Genomic DNA, 18,810 nt, shown 5'->3' on the forward strand with positions numbered 1-18,810 from the left:
TTTTATAATTTAATAAAATTTATTTTCAAAAAAAAAGATAATAGCCAAGAGCATAAAGGAGAGATGGATGTACACCCATCCCTTACCCAAAAGTAAACTGCAATCCATATCCACTTGCAAATGAAAATTTAATTTCTTCTATAATAGTCTCACTGTGGAAGCAAACTATCTTTAAGGAAAACTTCATTTTCAGCAATAGATGACCAATAAGACACTGATGAGTTTTTTTTTCCTTGTGTTATAATGCCATGCCAGGGCTTTACCACCACCACCATGACGACCACCACTAAGAAATAATAGAAATCAATCACTGATTATTAATATATCTTAATATTAATGGACTTAATTAACCAGTAAAAAGACAAAGACTAACAGAATGGATATGAAAATAGGGTCCATCCTTCTGTTGCATATAAAAAGTACACCTCAACTTTGAAGATAGATATTATGTCAAAGTAAAGGGTTGTAAAACAACTATCCAGTCAAATGGACCTAAGCAAGCTGGTGTATTCTAATATTAGTTCTCCCAATAGCTAACAAAATAGACTTTAAACTAAGATTTATCAGAAGTGTATGTATCATGAGAGCCGGCTTGTTGGGGTATCTGTTCCTGCCCGGTACCCCACAACCGGCAAGTCCCAGAGAAAATCAATCACACAGAGATCTCTATAAGTTATAAAGCTGATTGGGCCATTAGGTCAGGCTACTTATTAGCTCTTACAACTTTTGTTACCCCATTATCCTTATCTGTTACCCACAGGGCTCAGTACCTTTCTCAGCTGGGCAGGTTACATCCTGTCTCTTCGATGGTCTGCACAGGAGTGGCGGAGGGAGCTTCCTCCTTCTATTCTAGCCTTCTCCTATTCTCATTGCCCGCCTCTACTTCCTGTCTGGTTGACCCGCCTATACTGCCTGCCTGGCCAATCAGCGTTTTATTAAAATATGATTGACAGAATACAGACAATTCTCCCGCATCATTTCCCTCTTTATTTTTTAAACAAAGGAAAATACCCATAGTCCATTTGTTGGGAATGTGGGCATAATATTTCAGGCTACTTCCTGCTGGTTGGGGGCACTGATAATCTTTTTTTTAAATTTATTTATTTATTATGTATACAATATTCTGTCCACATGTGTGCCTGAATGCAGAAGAGGACACCAGACCTCATTATACAGATGGTTGTGAGCCACCATGTGGTTGCTGGGAATTGAACTCAGGACCTTTGGAAGAGCAGGCAATGCTCTTAACTGCTGAGCCATCTCTCCAGCCCGGGCACTGATAATCTTATGGGGACCTAAAGAAAATTTAGAGTTATAATCAAGTCCTGACTGGAGTATCCTATGAGTCTTGATCATCTCAGGCAGGAGTCTCGAATCTGTTCTGGATGTAGAACTCTGTCATCTGGGCCATCTGTTCCTATCGGAAATTTCTCAGGTGGTCTTCCTTTATCGAACCTGATTTTTCTTAACTCAGAATGAATCCACAGCCTCTCATTTTCTGTGGAAACAAAAGCAAAATCTCTTCTCCAAAGTAACATACCTGTTGACTTCAGTTTTGAAGCCAAGGTATTTTCAAAATACCTATCTTGGGTTAGTTCAGCAGCATTTATAAACAAAAGTCTTTTAGCAGCTGTTGCTCCTTCCTCTGCATTCAAACAATTCAAAGAGAGAATAATAGCATACAGTATCAAAATTCTCTGTTTATTTTCCATCTTTATGCAGCTTTATTTTAACCTCTATTTCTTTTATTTTTACTTTTAACTTTTGGCTTTTTGAGACAGGTTCTCTGTATATATCTTTGTCCTGGAATAACTCTGTAGACCAGGCTGTCCTTGAACTCACAGAGATCCTCCTGTCTCTGCTTCCCCAGTGCTGGGATTAAAGGTGTCTGCTACCACACCTTGAATTCACAGAGATCTGTCTGTCCCTGCCTCCGAGGCATTGGAATTAAAGGTGTGCACTACCATGCCTTGAAGTCACAGAGATCAATCTACCTCTGCCCCTTGAAGTCACAAAGGTAAATATACCTTTGCCTCCCAGGCATTGGGATTAAAGGTGTGTACCATCACACCCTATGTCTCCCTTTTCTTCTTTATTATTTTTAATGACTTTAACCTTTAGCCTGCATATATTTTTTAACATACTGTAAACCAGTTAGAAGTTTTCTTCCTCTTTGAATCTCTCTTTACTGTATATCTCTCTTTTTCTGACTACATAAGCCTTTAATTTACAAAGCAATATGGAAAGCCGTGGCTTTGACGGCTAGAACCATCCCATTCCTTAGTTTTCCAGCCTCATGGCTGAGATACCAGCCAGAGCTGTGTTCACTGCCACAACTCTATGGCGTTTCAAGGTCCTTGCCAGCAAGCAAGCTGCAGCATTCTGCTCACAGACCACACTCAGTCAGACTGCCTGCCTGAAAGAGTCAGAGTTTGCCCTGGCAGGACGGCCCAGAAAGCAGGCATTTTAAAACAGTGCAGCTTTTTTCCTGCTACGGCTGAAAACCGAAAAGCATGCGTTCAGTTTTTGATCAACACTGTTTAAGTATTTCATGACAGGACCTCTTAAAAGAGCTGCAGGATTTTGCAGCTAAAGCTGAGTCAGGAAGCCCCTCTTAGATGAGAGCTCTTGCTTGCCTCTAGCAAACAGAGCAGACCTGAGAGATTGCTGCTACCAAGGAACCATGCATAATGCTGTTATTTTGTTCTAGAATTACTTCCCAAGCTGTCTCAGGCTTTATGTGGATACAGTTGTCCACACGTTAGCACCATATGCAACATGTCGGCCGGCTTGTTGGGGTATCTGTTCCTGCCCGGTACCCCACAGCCATCAAGTCCCAGAGAAAATCAATCACACAGAGATCTCTATAAGTTATAATGCTGATTGACCCATTAGGTCAGGCTACTTATTAGCTCTTACAACTTTTGTTACCCCATTATCCTTATCTACGTTACCCACAGGGCTCAGTACCTTTCTAAACTGGGCAGGTTACATCCTGTCTCTTCAGTGGTCTGCTCAGGAGTGGCGGAGGGAGCTTCCTCCTCTCTATCCTTCTCCTATTCTCATTGACCCACCTCTACTTCCTGTCTGGTTGATCTGCCTATACTGCCTGCCTGGCCAATCAGCGTTTTATTAAAATATGATTGACAGAATACAGACAATTCTCCCACATCAAGTGATAGAGAAGTACATTTAATATCCATTAAATGAAAAGTCCACCAAGATGATATCACAATTCTAAATGTCACTGCCTCAAATATAAAGGGATCAATATTTGGAAAAGAAACATCAATAAAGCTTAAGTCACATATCAGATCCCACACAATAATAGTAGGAGACTTCAGCATTCTATTTTTACCAATGGGCAGGTTTTTCATACAGAAACTAAACAGAAAAATAAGAGAACAGATGTTTTGATTCAAATGGACCTAAAAGATATCTACAGAACTTTTCACTCAAACATAAAAAAATATATCTTGTTCTCAGCACCTCATGAAGCGTTCTCTAAAACTGACCACATTCTCAGTCTGAAAGCAAGTCTTAACAGACACACAAAAAATTTGTGTATCTTATCAGATCACCTTGGGTTAAAGATGGAATTAAACAACAACTAAAGACATCAGGAAGCCTACAAACTCCTGGAAACAGAACAACTCTCAACTTAATTACCACTGGGTTAAGGAAGAAATAAAGAAAGAAAGAAACTAAAGATGTCTTAGAAATCAACGGAAATGAATGCTCATCATATCTATGGGACACAATGCAAACAGTGCATTGAGGAAAGTTCATAGCACTAAGGGCCTTCAGGAAAAATTTGGAGAAATCTCACAATAGCATCTTGACAGCCCACATGAAAACTCTAGAACAAAAAGAAGCAAACACACCCAAGAGGAGTAGATAACAAGAAATAATCACACTAAGGGATGAAATCAGTAAACTGGAAACAAAGAGAAAAATATAAAGAACCAACGAAACAAAGAGTTGGGTCTTTGGAAAAAAATCAGCAAAACAGACAAACCTTTATCCAAACTAACTAAAAGACTGAGAAAAAAAATATCATTTGTAAAAGAAAAAAAAAGTCTTTTTTTTAAATTGTCTTTTTAATTCAACTACTTTCTTCTCTGCTTTTACCTGAAGAGTACTTTGTGTATATATTAGAACATCCAGTTTAGTGTTTTGCGTGATTCCTGCTTATGCAAATCAAAGGTCTGGGGGTTTTTTTTTGCCTTTTCTTAGACCCCTCCTTCCTATTTGTTTATTTTGACAATTTCCAAATTGCTTTTTCCTGTTTTATCTTACTTTTTTTTATTATGTAGAAAAGCAGGTAAGTGGAAAAATGCATACTGCTTGTGTACATTGTATGAGTTTAATGACCAACACTAGTTTGAAGCAGATATCAGCCCAGTGTAACTGTCTCATTTGCATATTAGATGCCCTCTTCTAATTTCTTTGAGCATCTGAACACACACACACATACACACACACAGATATACAAATACATAAACTCACATGCACCCATACATACACAAACACACACACACACACATATATATATATATATATATATATATATATATAAATGCATGCACACACATATACCAGGTGAAGTGGAGGAAGAGAAGGACAATTAAAAACAAAATTAAAATATGGTTAATAACAGAAAAACAAACCCTTATAAACATAAACATAAATTACATCTTAGGGGGCTGTAACATGAGGGGCTGGCTTGTTTGTGTTTCTGTCCTGCCCAGCCCCCCAGCTGTTTAGTCCCAGAGAAAAATCACACACACAGATCTCTGTAAGTTATAATGCTGATTGGCCTTTTAGGTCAGGCCTCTTACTGGCTAACACTCATATCTTGTTTAACCCATTTTTCTGATCTATGTTAGCCATGTGGCTCAGTACGTTTTTCAGTGGGGCAGCTCACATCTTGCTGCTTTGGTGATCTGGGCAAAAGTGGGGGGAATCAGCTTCCCCTCCACAGAATTTTCCTGCTCTCCTTGCATCATTTCCACTTCCTGTCTGGTTTTCCCACCTACACCTCGTGCCTGGCCAATCAGCGTTTATTTAAAACATGATTGACAGAATACAAAGAATTCTCCTGCAGGGGGCAACAAACCTTAGAAGATATCTTTAAGTTTTAGAGAAAAAAAAAAGACAGAAACGTAGTCATTTTAATATCTTGCTAGATCAGCCACTAAAAGGAACAGCTAGCTACTGGGGAAGTAAATGACAGATGTCTAGTTTCTCATGAAGTTAGAGTTGAAGGTCCAGGATCCAGGTGCTTATATGATTTATGTCCTTCAGGAGCTTCTCTTTAGCCTGCATACCACCACCTCCTTCCTGTGGTCACATTTTCCCACTGTGTGTGTCTACTTTTAACGTAAAACTGAACCTGAAGAGTTATGGACTACCCTAATGACCTAGTAGTTCTTCCCATTTTTGAACACAGTCAAATTTTGAACACTAGGAACAAAGCTTCATTATGTGAGTGTTGAGAGAATGCAATTCAACGTACAGGTTTTAAAAAACTTTATTATTAAAATTGTGAAAAACAATGGTATGATTGCTTCTAAGAGACTTAAATGCAGAATAAAGAGATAATTTGATTGAGGGAGCCATTATGGGCCTAGAAGAAAACATGACACTAGAGAAATTCCCAGGAATGCATAAAGATGACTCCAGCTAAGATCCTAAGCAATAGAAGAGAGGGTGTCTGAAGTGGCCCTGCCCTGTAATCAGATTGATGAATATATTAAATGTCACCAAAGAACCTTCATCCAACAACTGATGGAAACAGAGGCAGAGACCCACAGCGGAGCATTGGGTTGAGCTCCCAAAGTCCAGTTAAAAAGTGGGAGGAGTGAGCAAAGCAAGTCAAGACCATAAATGAGGACACCCACTGAAAGAATTTACCTGAACTAATGGGAGCTCCCCAACTCCAGCAGGACAGGGAAGGAACTAGCATAGGACAAAAGTAGTCTCTCTGATTGTTGGTGACCATTGTATAACTGGGTCAGACTGTAGGGCCACTGGCAGTGGAACCAGGATTTATCCCTACTGCTTGTACTGGCTTTCAGGGAATCCATTATCTTTGAATGGATACCTTACTCAGTCTAGATATATTAGGGAGGGCCTTGGACCTTCCCCAAAGCAGTGTGCCTTATCCATTCTGTGGTGTAGATGGGGAACCGGGTGAGGGAAAGTGGAAGAAATAGGAAGGAGGAGAAAGTGGGAACTGAAATTGGTGTGTAAAATGAAAAAAAAGGATAATTTCCTTACTTTTTTTTAAAAAAAATAAAAGAACAAAAACAATCATTAAAAATAAAAAATGACATCAATGCTAGGATGGTTGAATGAAATCATTAGGAATGACATACTGCCACAAATAATAGTGAAGTAATAAAATCAACAGGAAAAGGATGGGATTGGGAAATATTATGCGAAGTGAAATAACCAGGCAATGAATAATGAATACTTTACACTCTCTCTCATGTATGTATCCTAACTTATGATTACTGTATATGTATGAGTTTATGTCTTTAAAAATTAGATAATTGTTGGGCAGAGGGCATAGGGATGCAATGGTGGTGAAGGTAGTTCATGTGTGATATGAAAAAGGAATGAGGATCACCAAGTTTTGTAAAGATAAGGAGACTGGAGAACCTTGAAGCAGGAGAACAAGAGAGAGTAGGAAAAAGAGTGAGAAACAGCAACAAAAGATATGTATTCTGTTAGGAACATGTAATAATAATGTGTTCAACTTTATTGGCCATCAGAGAATTTGAAGCAAAATGGTTGTGAGTTATTCTTCAATTTTTTAAAAGGAAAATAGCTATTTTGAGATAATATGAAGTGAAAAAAGTTCCAGGCATTGTTGCTGAGAGTATGGGATATATGAGCACTCTCAGGACTGTCTTAAGAGGAAAGGTAATAATTTAAAAACTGAGGTAAAGGTAATAATTTGAAAACGAATATATACATGCATATGTATATATATGGTTTCAAGCACATATGTTTAAACATATATGTTTTAAACATATATGTATATGTTTATATATATATATTCCTATGTACGTTTGGCAGTAAGGTAAAAATGTAGCCAAATATGACTATATAATTTTATTTTTAACAAAAATATAGCAAAAGGAGAATGATAAAAACTTAAGTTTCTTTCTTAAAATATAATCTCTTTCATAATCAAAACTGCAGTATTGAGCAAGATATCAAATTTAATCTTTTAAGGAAATTAAGTCAGGCAAGAATAGAAGAAGAAATTATACAGAATGTAAGTGCATTTGAGAGAAATACTGAAACATATAAAATAAACCAAAAGATGACAAAGAATCATGGTTAATTTTGTATTTTAGGGGATTAACTAGGATGTGAAGAATGTTCAGAGAAGAGAATGTTCTGGAAAGTGGTTATGATATGACAGCACACTAAATTTTTTTCTTTTCTACAAAACTTAAACTTTGTGAATTTTAAAATTAAACTTCGGTGATCACCCTTAAAATCATATGCATTTCCTTTTATTCTACTTTGTTCTCTCTTTTGTTTAGTATGTCATCTGTGAGAGGATAAAAAATATCAATGAGAAAGAATAATAAGCTTCTCTTTTATTGTGATAAATGGAGTCTGAGGTAGGTTAGTGATAGGTTAAGGTTATTTAGATAATAATATGCTCCTATTTATTTTAAATGTTCATTCAGTTATTAGTTCCTTTCTTTTGATTTTTGTTGAGCTCTACATTTTCCCCATCTTCTCTCCCTGCCTCTCTCCTCCCTGCCAACCCTTCCCCAAGGTCCCCATGCTCCCAATTTACTCAGGAAATCTTGTCTTTTTCTACTTCCCATGTAGATCAGATCTGTGTATGTCTCTCCTAGGGTCCTCATTGTTGTCTAAGTTCTCTGGGATTGTGATTTGTAGGCTGATTTTCTTTGCTTTTTAAAAACTACTTATGTGTGAGTTAATGTGATAACTGTCTTTCTGTGTCTGGGTTACCTTAATCAAAATGATGTTTTTCTAGCTGTATCCATTTTCCTGAAAAATTCAAGATGAGGTTATATTTTTCTCCTGTGTAGTACTCCATTGTGTAAACGCACTACATTTTCTTATCCTTTCTTCAGTTGAGGGGCATTTAGGTTGTTTCCAGGTTCTGGCTATGACAAACAATGCTGATATGAACATGGTTGAGCACATGTCCTTGTGGCACAATTGAGCATCCTTTGGATATATACTCAAATGTGGTGTTACTAGGTCTTGAGGAAGGTTGTTTACTAATTTTCTGAGAAATTGTCATACTGACATCCAAAGGGGCTGTACTAGCTTGCATTCCCACCAGTAATGTAGAAGTGTTCCCTTTACGCCACAACCCCACAACCTCTCCAGCATAAATTGTCATCAGTGTTTTTGATCTTGGCCATTCTTAGAGGTGTAAGATGGAATTTCAGAGTTGTTTTGATTTGCATTTCTCTGATGGCTAAGGATGTTTAACATTTCCTTAAGTGTCTTTCAGCCATTTTAGATTCCTCTGTTGAGAGTTCTCTGTTTAGGTCTGTACTCCATTTTTTTAATTGGATTATTTGTTCTTTTGATGACTAATTTCTTGAGTTCTTTGTATAGTTCTTTAAGATAAAAAATACAGCATTATAAAATCTCTAAATGATTTAATATCATTTATATAAATAATATTTATGAAAATAAATTAAAATGTATACACAAAAATAAACTGGAAGAGTAGGAGTATAGTTCAAGTGCTTAGTGTTCAAACATGAAGACTTGAATCTATTTGTAACATGAAGGTCTGTTTGTTGGGGTTTTCTATTCCACCTGGTACCCCAGCCGTTTAATCCAGGAGAAAATCACACAGAGATCTCCATAAGTTATAAAACTGATTGACCCATTAGCTCAGGCTACTTATTAGCTCTTGTAGCTTATATTAACCCATAATTCTTATCTATGTTAGCCACATCAACACCTGCAGTGTCAGAACTTAAGGGCAGATTAACTGAGGCAGTGGTCCTCAGTCTCTGGACTGCAACTCCTTTGTGGGTCAAAAGACCCTTTCACAGGTGTTATATATCAGATATCCTTCATGACAGCTATTTATATGGCAATTCATAACAGTACGAAAATTGCAGCAATGAAGTAGCACTAAATAATCATGGTTGGTGATCACCATGTATATTACAGTATATTAAGGCTCACCACATTGGGAAGGTTGAAAACTAGTGTTCTATGGCTCACTGACTAGGTAGCTTTTCTGAAATAATGAGATCCAGGTTTAAGAAGAAAACGTTTTCAAAAATATGGTGATGAAAGATGCAGATGAACATCAGGCATTGAAATTTGACATTAAAACACATTCAAAGTGAAACAAACCAAGTCTCTCAAGTGCATACACACACAAACAAACATACAGAAAGAGAGAGCAAGAGGGAGAGAGATACACACACATACACACATACACACTGAATGAAATGTACTGATTATCTTCAATGGAATAATGTTATTTATTTCTGGTTTACAAATGACACAATATTCACTGAAGACAATGACATCATCCAAAGTTTTACATTATATTATAGAAATGAAATTAGGTTTAAACACTTTATCACTAACCCTCTGGTTTTGAATGATCTATTGCATTTAAATATTTTAGATAATTAACCATACCAATTTACATGATGCATGGAAGAATGTGAGGAAATAAATTAGCACCTACAATTGGGAAATGAGAAAAATGACCCACTAGTAATGTTATCAATTTATTAAAAATAAGAAAAGTTAACGATAGGTAAAATTCACTTTAAAATTTGGAGGATTAATGAATTTACAGCTAGAGAAAGAAGTTTCATAATTTTAGAGCATGAAGAGAGATCATGCATTCTCATATAGCCTTAACTTGTTTTTTCTCTGATTCCCGTGTACAGGGTTCCGTGTTGCCAAGTGTAATCATCCTCAGATCCAGGAACAGATTTCATGTCATATGCCGTCACTTAGTATCATTGTTCACTTACAACTTGGCAGGTGGCCGTCACATGTTGACAAGCTGTTTCTGCCTTCCCTTTTGTGCCATGCATTTAATTCAGATTTAAGTAATTACCATCATTTACTAGGAAAATCTCAGGATGCATAATTAAAAAATTGCCTTTTGGCTGTAAGATTAAAAATCATATTGAAATCCTCTTCCATGCTTACCAACTTTGGGAAAAGAACTTTGGTTATCTTCTTAGTTATTTCCTCAAATATAGAATACCCTGTATATATTTGCTTAAAGATTAACTTTAGCAATATGTAGTAAAAAAATAATACTAAACGTTTCTTTTATCCTATGAACATATTTTTTTCAAAAGAGTCTTATTCCATTTCCAATTGATCATATTAGAAACAGTTTAGAAATATAAACCTTTCTGATTATTCTGTTCATATAAGCAAATTCTACTGTCTACTCTTGAATCAAACTTGTTCTAATCTTTTTGTGTGAATTGTTCTGAACAATAATCAATTCATTTGACATTTATCATGATTGTGTACTTTATTCTGAGAACAGTGTTATATTTCTTCTATGTAAAATTTAAATCTGAACATAACATAGGAAAGTGACTTTTTTTGTCCCCGATTTACAGAAAAAAAAAAAAACATAGAGAAGTTAAGTGTATTAGCGAATGCTTTATAGATGGCAAGCAGCAAGATGGGTAGAAACATAGATGTCTCTGGTTTGTTGAATTGTAGAGTTTGGCAGTGCTCTTGAGGGCTATGCATCCTTATGGATATTGTGAACTTTTCACCAACTCTGAAAACTTTATGCCAAACCCTTGACTTCTATTCTGTTCTAGCCACTTATTATACAGCAATCAGTCTTTTTGCCTTCTGGTTATTAAGTATCAGCATTATGTCTTTGACATTTCAGATATGTCTTCTTGTTTCCTATTGTGAGTGCCCCTCTGTAATGACTTCTTTTTAACCTGCCCTGCCTCATTGAGTCACCATGACATTGTCATGAATGCTTAGGACTTTCTAACCAATATCTGCCTTAGAGAGCTCAGGGGCAAAACATGCCCTGTCAAATGATCTCTCAGTAAAACTTCAGTTGGTAGTAGAAGTAGATTGGTCTAGAGAAAGGTGTGGCCCTGAATGGGCCCATTCTCTGCAGAAAATGCATGGAAAATTTTAACCACTGATGAGCCTGGTGCAGAACAGCTACGTGATTAATATTTAAAAATTAGGAAATAGTGAAAGAAGTGAAGGTGCTGGAGTGAAATTTTAGTTTTTTTTTAAAAAAAAAGTTAATAAAGATAAAAATTTAAAGACAAAAAAGCCATTTTCACCAGTAATAGCTCTGTTCTGCTTATATAAGTTATAAAAATATATCTAGGATATGTCAATCACTCAGATGCATTGCGAAATTATTGAAAATGATGCATTTAATCACCTGAAAGCTCCTAAAGTGTCTGAAAGTCTCATACCTGGAACTCTAAATGCAGGGTGGATTGTGGCTTCTCACAGGGTAGTTTGAGTCAGCGTAAACACAGCTGGGAAATCCCATTGCAAAGTTCTAACTGTGAACACTGGAGAGCGAAATCCTCTGTTCCACATGAAATATTGAGATTTGTGCCAACACTTCATAAAATTTCGAAGTGACATTTTAATTATTGAAATTTTTTCATAGGCAGATTCGTGTTCTTTCATTTTTTTCCTCATTGAAAATTAAAAGACAGAGGGGAAAAAATAAAGATTACAAACAATCTTCACTTGCATATTCTGTTTTTATGGGGACTACATGGAGTGTTGCTACTGCAACACAGCAGATTTCACTTTGGACACTGGATTCTCTTTACACATTGATGAATCGAATTATTCAACTTTAGAACTAGATGTGTAGTCTTTGCAGAAATGGGTCATTGACCAACACTGTCCTCCTGAGAATGCTAATGGGAGATTACAGCAGAATTCTCTCATGAAAAATGTTCTCAGACATTTAAAGGTCAAATGCGATTATGGATTAATGAAGCCTTGTTGGCCACCACTAAGTATCGGAAGTAACGCTGAATAATTTCATTTCCAAATCCGAGGACCAAAACTTGTTTCATAAAGCAACAACAAAGCGTCCAAGCTCCAGGTATTGAATGGCAGGCACCTGATTTGCTAAAGTCTCTAGTGAAAGAATGTTTTGATTTCTTTCTGTTCACTGTGCTTGTTGGCAACCCTTGGTCATTAGATAAATCAGTTCGATATCCATCACTATTTTGTCTAAATATCTATGTCCTCTAAATTTTACTTGCAGAAACCTAATGCCCAATGACATAGCAATATGGTGGACTTTTATGAAGTGGCTAAGTCATGAAAGAGAAGCATCACAGAGGACCAATTCCCTCACAAAGCTTACATCTGAATGTGTGCAGTAGTAAAAATGCAATTTTCAAGGAAAAGTGTCTCACTAATCACCAAAACAACTCGAACTTGGTCTTCTTTGTCTCTACTAAGGTTAGAAATAAATTTCTTTCCTTATAAGATATTTAGATAAAGATGGTTTGTTATCATAGGACAAATGGGCCTCACTTCTCTCTATTATTGACCTGAATCTTTTCCTTATGCTTTTATATTTCTAGGTTTTCCATCGTTGAAAGTTTACTATTCACTGAAATAGAGTTTATTATAATGTAATATATTTTAGTATTATATTCTTGACTTGATGACCTCTGCATATTATTTATTTCCAAAGAAGTTCATGTTCACTGGGACATTTTAAGATGTGCAACCCAAGGAAAATTAATTTGTACCATTAAAATGTAAGCCCACAGCCTCCTCATCTCTGTACCCATCAAAACAAATCTTTTAACATAGTAGTTTCTCCCTTTGCTTTCATTTCATATTTGCTCTCTTACCCATTTACATTTTTTGAATTTGGAGTGTGAAATAATAAGTGCATATGACTTTTCATAGGTCCTTCCCATCTTCTGATTTCCCTAATTTCCATTTCCTCCCTGATTGATGCTTTAGATCTCCACTATTTCACCTACTCACTATTTTTGTTTAGTCTATAATCTATTATGATCCGCTCTAGCATGTCTCCTTCAAAAACAAAACAAAACAAAACAAAAGATCCCTTTTTATTTCATGACTTCCACTTTTACCTATGTTAGACACAAAACAAAAGCATTGAAGCTAAAAAACATATTTGATAAAAAACATGTAGCATATTTCTTTCTGAGGCCAGGTTATCCCACTCACTGTAACTTTCTCCACCATTTTTTTGTATTTGCTTGCACATGTTATTATTTTACTTTTCATGATATCCGCCATGTACATGTTCCATGCTTACTTATCCATACATGTGTTGTTGAACCTCTAGTTTGTTTTCATTTCTTAGATGTTTGATGAAAAAAGACAATGAATGGGTGAATCTTACCATTTAATTTAAATATCCTGGAGCACATCCCCAGCAGTTGTGCATCTGGATCATAGTCCTATTTACAGATTCTTGAGAAACATCCCAACTGATTTCCAGTTTCTTTTCTAGTTTAAAATCTTACTTATTGCATACAAGAGTTCATTTACCACCTCTAAAGCAACATCGGTTGTCATACATATTGTTGATGATGAGCATTCTCATTGATATGAAGTGGAATTTTAAAACAGTTTTAATCTGCATTTTACTGATAAGGACATGAAAACAATTTTTAAGCATTTCCTAGGTATTTGCATTTCTTCTTTTGAGAATTTTTTATTCAGATTCAGTGTCCATTTTTCAGCAAGTTGATTATTTTCTGGATGTTTAGTGTTTTGATGTTTTTGTCCATACTAGATACTAATTCCCTGTGGTATAACTAGCTGCCAAAGTTTATCTCTTCTGTAGGTTTCCTATTTATTTACTCCCCAACTTCCTTTGTTGTAAGAAACTTTTCAATTTCCCTGAGCTCATACAGTCAATGATAATCTTATTTTCTATGCTATAATGTTCTTATTTGGAAATGTATTTTCTGTGTGTAAAATTTGAAGCATGTTCCCTTCTTTTAAAATTCATTTTTTTTTATTCATTTTACATTCCAACCATAGTTCTCCCTCTCACCCCTCCACCTGTCACCCCTTACCTTCCCCCAGGCCCACCACCCAGTCATCCAATCCTCCCAGAGGGTAAGGCCTCCCATGGGGAGTCAACAAAGCCTGGCACATTAACTTGACGCAGGACCAACACCCCTCCACACACATCAAAACTGAGCAAGGCTTGCTACCATAGAGAATGTACTCCAAAAAGTCCATTTATGAACCAGGGATAGATCCTGATTCCACTAACCAAGGTTCCCTCAAATAGGGGCTACACCACTGTCTCCCACATGCAGAGGGCCTATTTTGTCCCATGCAGGTTCCATAGCTGTCAATCTCAAGTTTGTGGGTTCCCAGGAGCTTGGTTCAGCTGTCTCTGTCAATTTCCCCATCAGGACATTTACCTCCCTTATTCATATAATCTCCTCTCCCTCTTTTCAACTGCATTCCTGGAGCTCAACCTGGTGCTTGGCTGTGGATCTCTGAATCTTGTTCCATCAGTTACTGGATGAAGGCTCTATATTGAAAGTTGGGGTATTCACAATCTGATTACAGGGGAAGGCCAGTTCATGAACCCTCTCTACTATTGCTGGAGTCTTAGATGAGCCCATCTTTGTGAATTCCTAGGACAGGACTTTCCATACCACCAGATTTCTCCCTAAATCCATAATGGCTTCCTGTATCAAGATATCTCTTTTCTTTCTCTCCCAATCCTTCCTTCCCCCAACTCAACCATCCTGTTCCATTATGATATCATCTCTCATCCCCTCCCATCTACTACCCCCTCACCCCAAGTTTACCCAGTAGATCTCATCTAGTTCCCATTCCCAGGTAATCCATGCATCCCTCTTAGAGTCATCTTCTTCTTAGGATCCTAGCTTCTCTGGAGCTATGTATTGTAATCTGATTATCTTTGCTTTATCTAGTATCCATTTATATGTGAATATATATCATGTATGTCTTTCTGAGTCTGGGTTTCCTCACTCAGGATGATTTTTATTTTCTAGCTCCATCCATTTGTCTGCGAATTTTAAGATGTCATTTTTTATAGCTGTGTAATACTCCATTGTGTTAATGTGCCACATTTTCTTTATGCATTCCCACCAGCTGTGGAGGAGAGTTCCCCTTAATCCACATCCTCTCCAACAAAAGCTTTGCTCAGTATTTCTGCTCTTAGTCATTTATTGGTTGTCTTTCTCAGGCCTGGATCCTGCATAGCACAGTGATCATATATTAGACAATCTGTGCCTACTGGTAAAACAATAGCATGAATGTTATGGAGAAGTTAATGACTTTTTAATTGGATTGAAGAGCTTCTCCTCAAGTAGTAATTTCATGTTTTATACTATAATCTTGTTTTAAATTCCCATAGACTCTAGGGTAGAAACTTCTTCTTTTTTTTTTTTTTTGTCTGTTTAATATGGTTCAAGTTTTATTGCCACTATTCACATTATATCTCTTTTAAGTCAATCAAAAGATAGACTTTCCCTTACTGTTTCTTGGTCATGGACTCTCTAATTAGAATATTTCTAATAGATTTATATAAACAAATTATAGCAATATATATGTATATATTATATATATACATATAATTGATTTGCATGACCTCCTCTTTTAGTTTTTTTTTTTGTAATTTTATTAAATTATAAAAAGTTTCCATTTACGCCCCTCCTCCCAACGCCCTCCCACTCCCCCCCTCCCTCTCCTCCTCCCTCTTTGTCCCCTAGGGAAGTCAGGGTCTCCTGCCCTGTGGGAAGTCCAAGTTCCTCCCTCCTCACTCCAGGTCCAGGAAGGTGAGCATCCAAACAGACTGGATCCCAAAAATCCAGTATATGCAGAGGAAACCAGTCCCAGTGTCATTGTCAATGGCTTCTCGGAAAGACTGCAGGCCAGCCACATTCAGAAAATCCGGCCACATTCAGAGAATCTGGTTGGATCACATGCTCGTTCAGTCACGGTCCATCTGGCCTTGGTAAACTCTCATTAGATCCGACCCCTTGTATCAGAGGGTGATAGTATCCCTCGCAGTCCTTCGTCATTTTCTTCCTCCTTTTGCTCCTCGTTTGGATCTTGGGGGGCTCAGTTCGGTGCTCCAACGCGGGCCTCCATCTGTATTGTCATCCAACGCCAGATGAGGGATCTATGGTGATAAGCAAAATATTCATCAGTATGGTCACGGGCCAAGGCCGGTTCAGGCACCCCCTCCTCTGTCCAGAGAACAATCTGGGGATCTCTCCTTGGACCTGGGATCCCATATATAATCAAGTTTCCTGTAAACTCTAATATGACTCCCTTAGTTGAAATATATTCTTCCCTGATCCCACATTCATCCTTCCTCCCTTCCCCCCATCCCGGTCAACCGAGCTTTCTCCATTCCTCCCCTACTCCCTTCTCTCTAACCCTCTCCCCTTCCATCAACCCTCCCACCCCCCCATGCACCCGAGGTTACCTGGGACTCTTGACTATTTCCTACCTCCTGGCGGATAGGTAAATAATCTTCATCAGGTTCGTCTTCTTATTTAGCTTCTCTAGGATCACGAATAATAGGCTCAAAGACCTTTAATTATGGTTAGAATCCACTTATGAGTGAATACATACCGTGTTCCTCTTTTTGGGTCTGGCTTACCTCACTCAGTAAAGCGTTTTCTATGTCCATCCATTTGCATGCAAAATTCAAGATGTCATTATTTTTTACCGCTGAGTAAAACTCTAATGTGTATATGTTCCACACCTTTTTTAACCATTCTTCTATTGAGGGGCACCTAGGCTGTTTCCAGGTTCTGGCTATTACAAATAGTGCTGCTATGAACATAGTTGAACAAACGCTTTTGTAGTATGTTTGGGCATCTCTAGGGTATATTCCCAAGAGAGGAATTGCTGGGTCCTGAGGGAGGTTAACTCCCAGTTTCCTGAGAAACCTCCACACTGATTTCCAAAGTGGCTGCACAAGTTTGCATTCCCACCAACAATGGATGAGTGTTCCCCTCATTCCACATCCCCTCCAGCATAGGTTATCATTGGTGTTTTTAACTTTAGCTATTCTGACAGGTGTAAGATGGTATCTCAAAGTGGTTTTGATTTGCATTTCCCTGATTGCTAAGGAGGTTGAGCATGACCTTAAGTGTCTTCTGGCCATTCGAAGTTCAACTGTTGTGAATTCTCTGTTCAGATCAGTACCCCATTTTTTAATTGGGTTAATTAGAGTTTTAGTGTCTAGTTTCTTGAGTTCTTTGTATATTCTGGAGATCAGACCTTTGTCTGATGAGGGGTTGGTGAAGATCTTCTCCCAGTCAGAAGGCAGCCTTTTTGTCTTACTGACAGTGTCCTTTGCTTTACAGAAGCTTCTCAGTTTCAGCAGGTCCCATTTATTCATTGTTTCTCTTATTGTCTGTGCTGCTGGGGTCCTACTTAGGAAGTGGCCTCCTGTGCCTATATCTTGTAGACTACTTCCCACTTTCTCTTCTATCAGGTTCAAAGTGGACAGATTGATGTTGATGTCTTTAATCCATTTGGACTTGAGTTTTGTGCATGGTGATAGATATGGATCTATTTTCATTCTTCTACAGGTTGACATCCAGTTATGCCAGCACCATTTGTTAAAGACGCTTTCCTTCTTCCATTGTATACCTTTAGCTCCCTTGTCAAAAATTAGGTGTTCGTAGGTTTGAGGGTTAGTATCTGGGTCTTCTATTCGATTCCATAGGTCGACTTCTCTGTTCTTATGCCAATACCAAGCTGTTTTCAATACTGTAGCTCTGTAATAGAGTTTGAAGTCAGGGATAGTAATGCCTCCAGAAGTTCCTTTATTGTATAAGATTGTTTTGGCTATCCTGGGTTTTTTGTTTTTCCATATAAACTTAATTATTGTTCTCTCAAGGTCTGTGAAGAAGTTTGATGGGATTTTGATGGGGATTGCATTGAATCTGTAGATTGCTTTTGGTAGAATTGCCATTTTTACTATGTTGATTCTCCCAATCCAAGAGCAGGGGAGGTCTTTCCATTTTCTGGTATCCTCCTCAATTTCTCTTTTCAAAGGCTTAAAGTTCTTGTCAAATAGGTCTTTCACATCCTTGGTTAGAGTAACCCCAAGATATTTTATGGTGTTTGTGGCTATCGTGAAAGGTGATGTTTCTCTGATTTCCCTCTCCGTTTCTTTATCCTTTGTGTATAGGAGTGCCACTGATTTTTTGGAGTTGATCTTGTATCCTGCCACGTTACTAAAGGTGTTTATCAGCTGTAGGAGTTCTTTGGTAGAGTTTTTGGGGTCGCTTATGTACACTATCATATCGTCAGCAAATAATGAAAGTTTCACTTCATCCTTTCCAATTCGAATCCCCTTGATCCCCTTATGTTGTCTTATTGCTATTGCTAGAACTTCAAGCACTATATTGAAGAGGTATGGAGAGAGTGGACAGCCTTGTCGTGTTCCTGATTTTAGTGGAAAGGCTTTGAGTTTCTCTCCATTCAATTTGATGTTAGCTGTCGGCTTGCTGTATATTGCTTTTATTATATTTAGGTATGATCCTTGTATCCCCAGTCTCTCCAACACCTTTATCGTAAAAGGGTGTTGAATTTTGTCAAATGCTTTTTCAGCATCCAATGAAATGATCATATGATTTTTTTTCTTTCCGTTTATTTATATGATGGATTACATTGATAGATTTGCGTATGTTGAACCATCCCTGCATCTCTGGGATGAAGCCTACTTGATCATAATGGATGATTTTTCTAATGTGTTCTTGGATTCGGTTTGCCAGTATT

This window comes from Myodes glareolus, chromosome 11 (assembly GCF_982192425.1).
Source record: "Myodes glareolus chromosome 11, mMyoGla1.1, whole genome shotgun sequence".
Taxonomy (NCBI): domain Eukaryota; kingdom Metazoa; phylum Chordata; class Mammalia; order Rodentia; family Cricetidae; genus Myodes; species Myodes glareolus.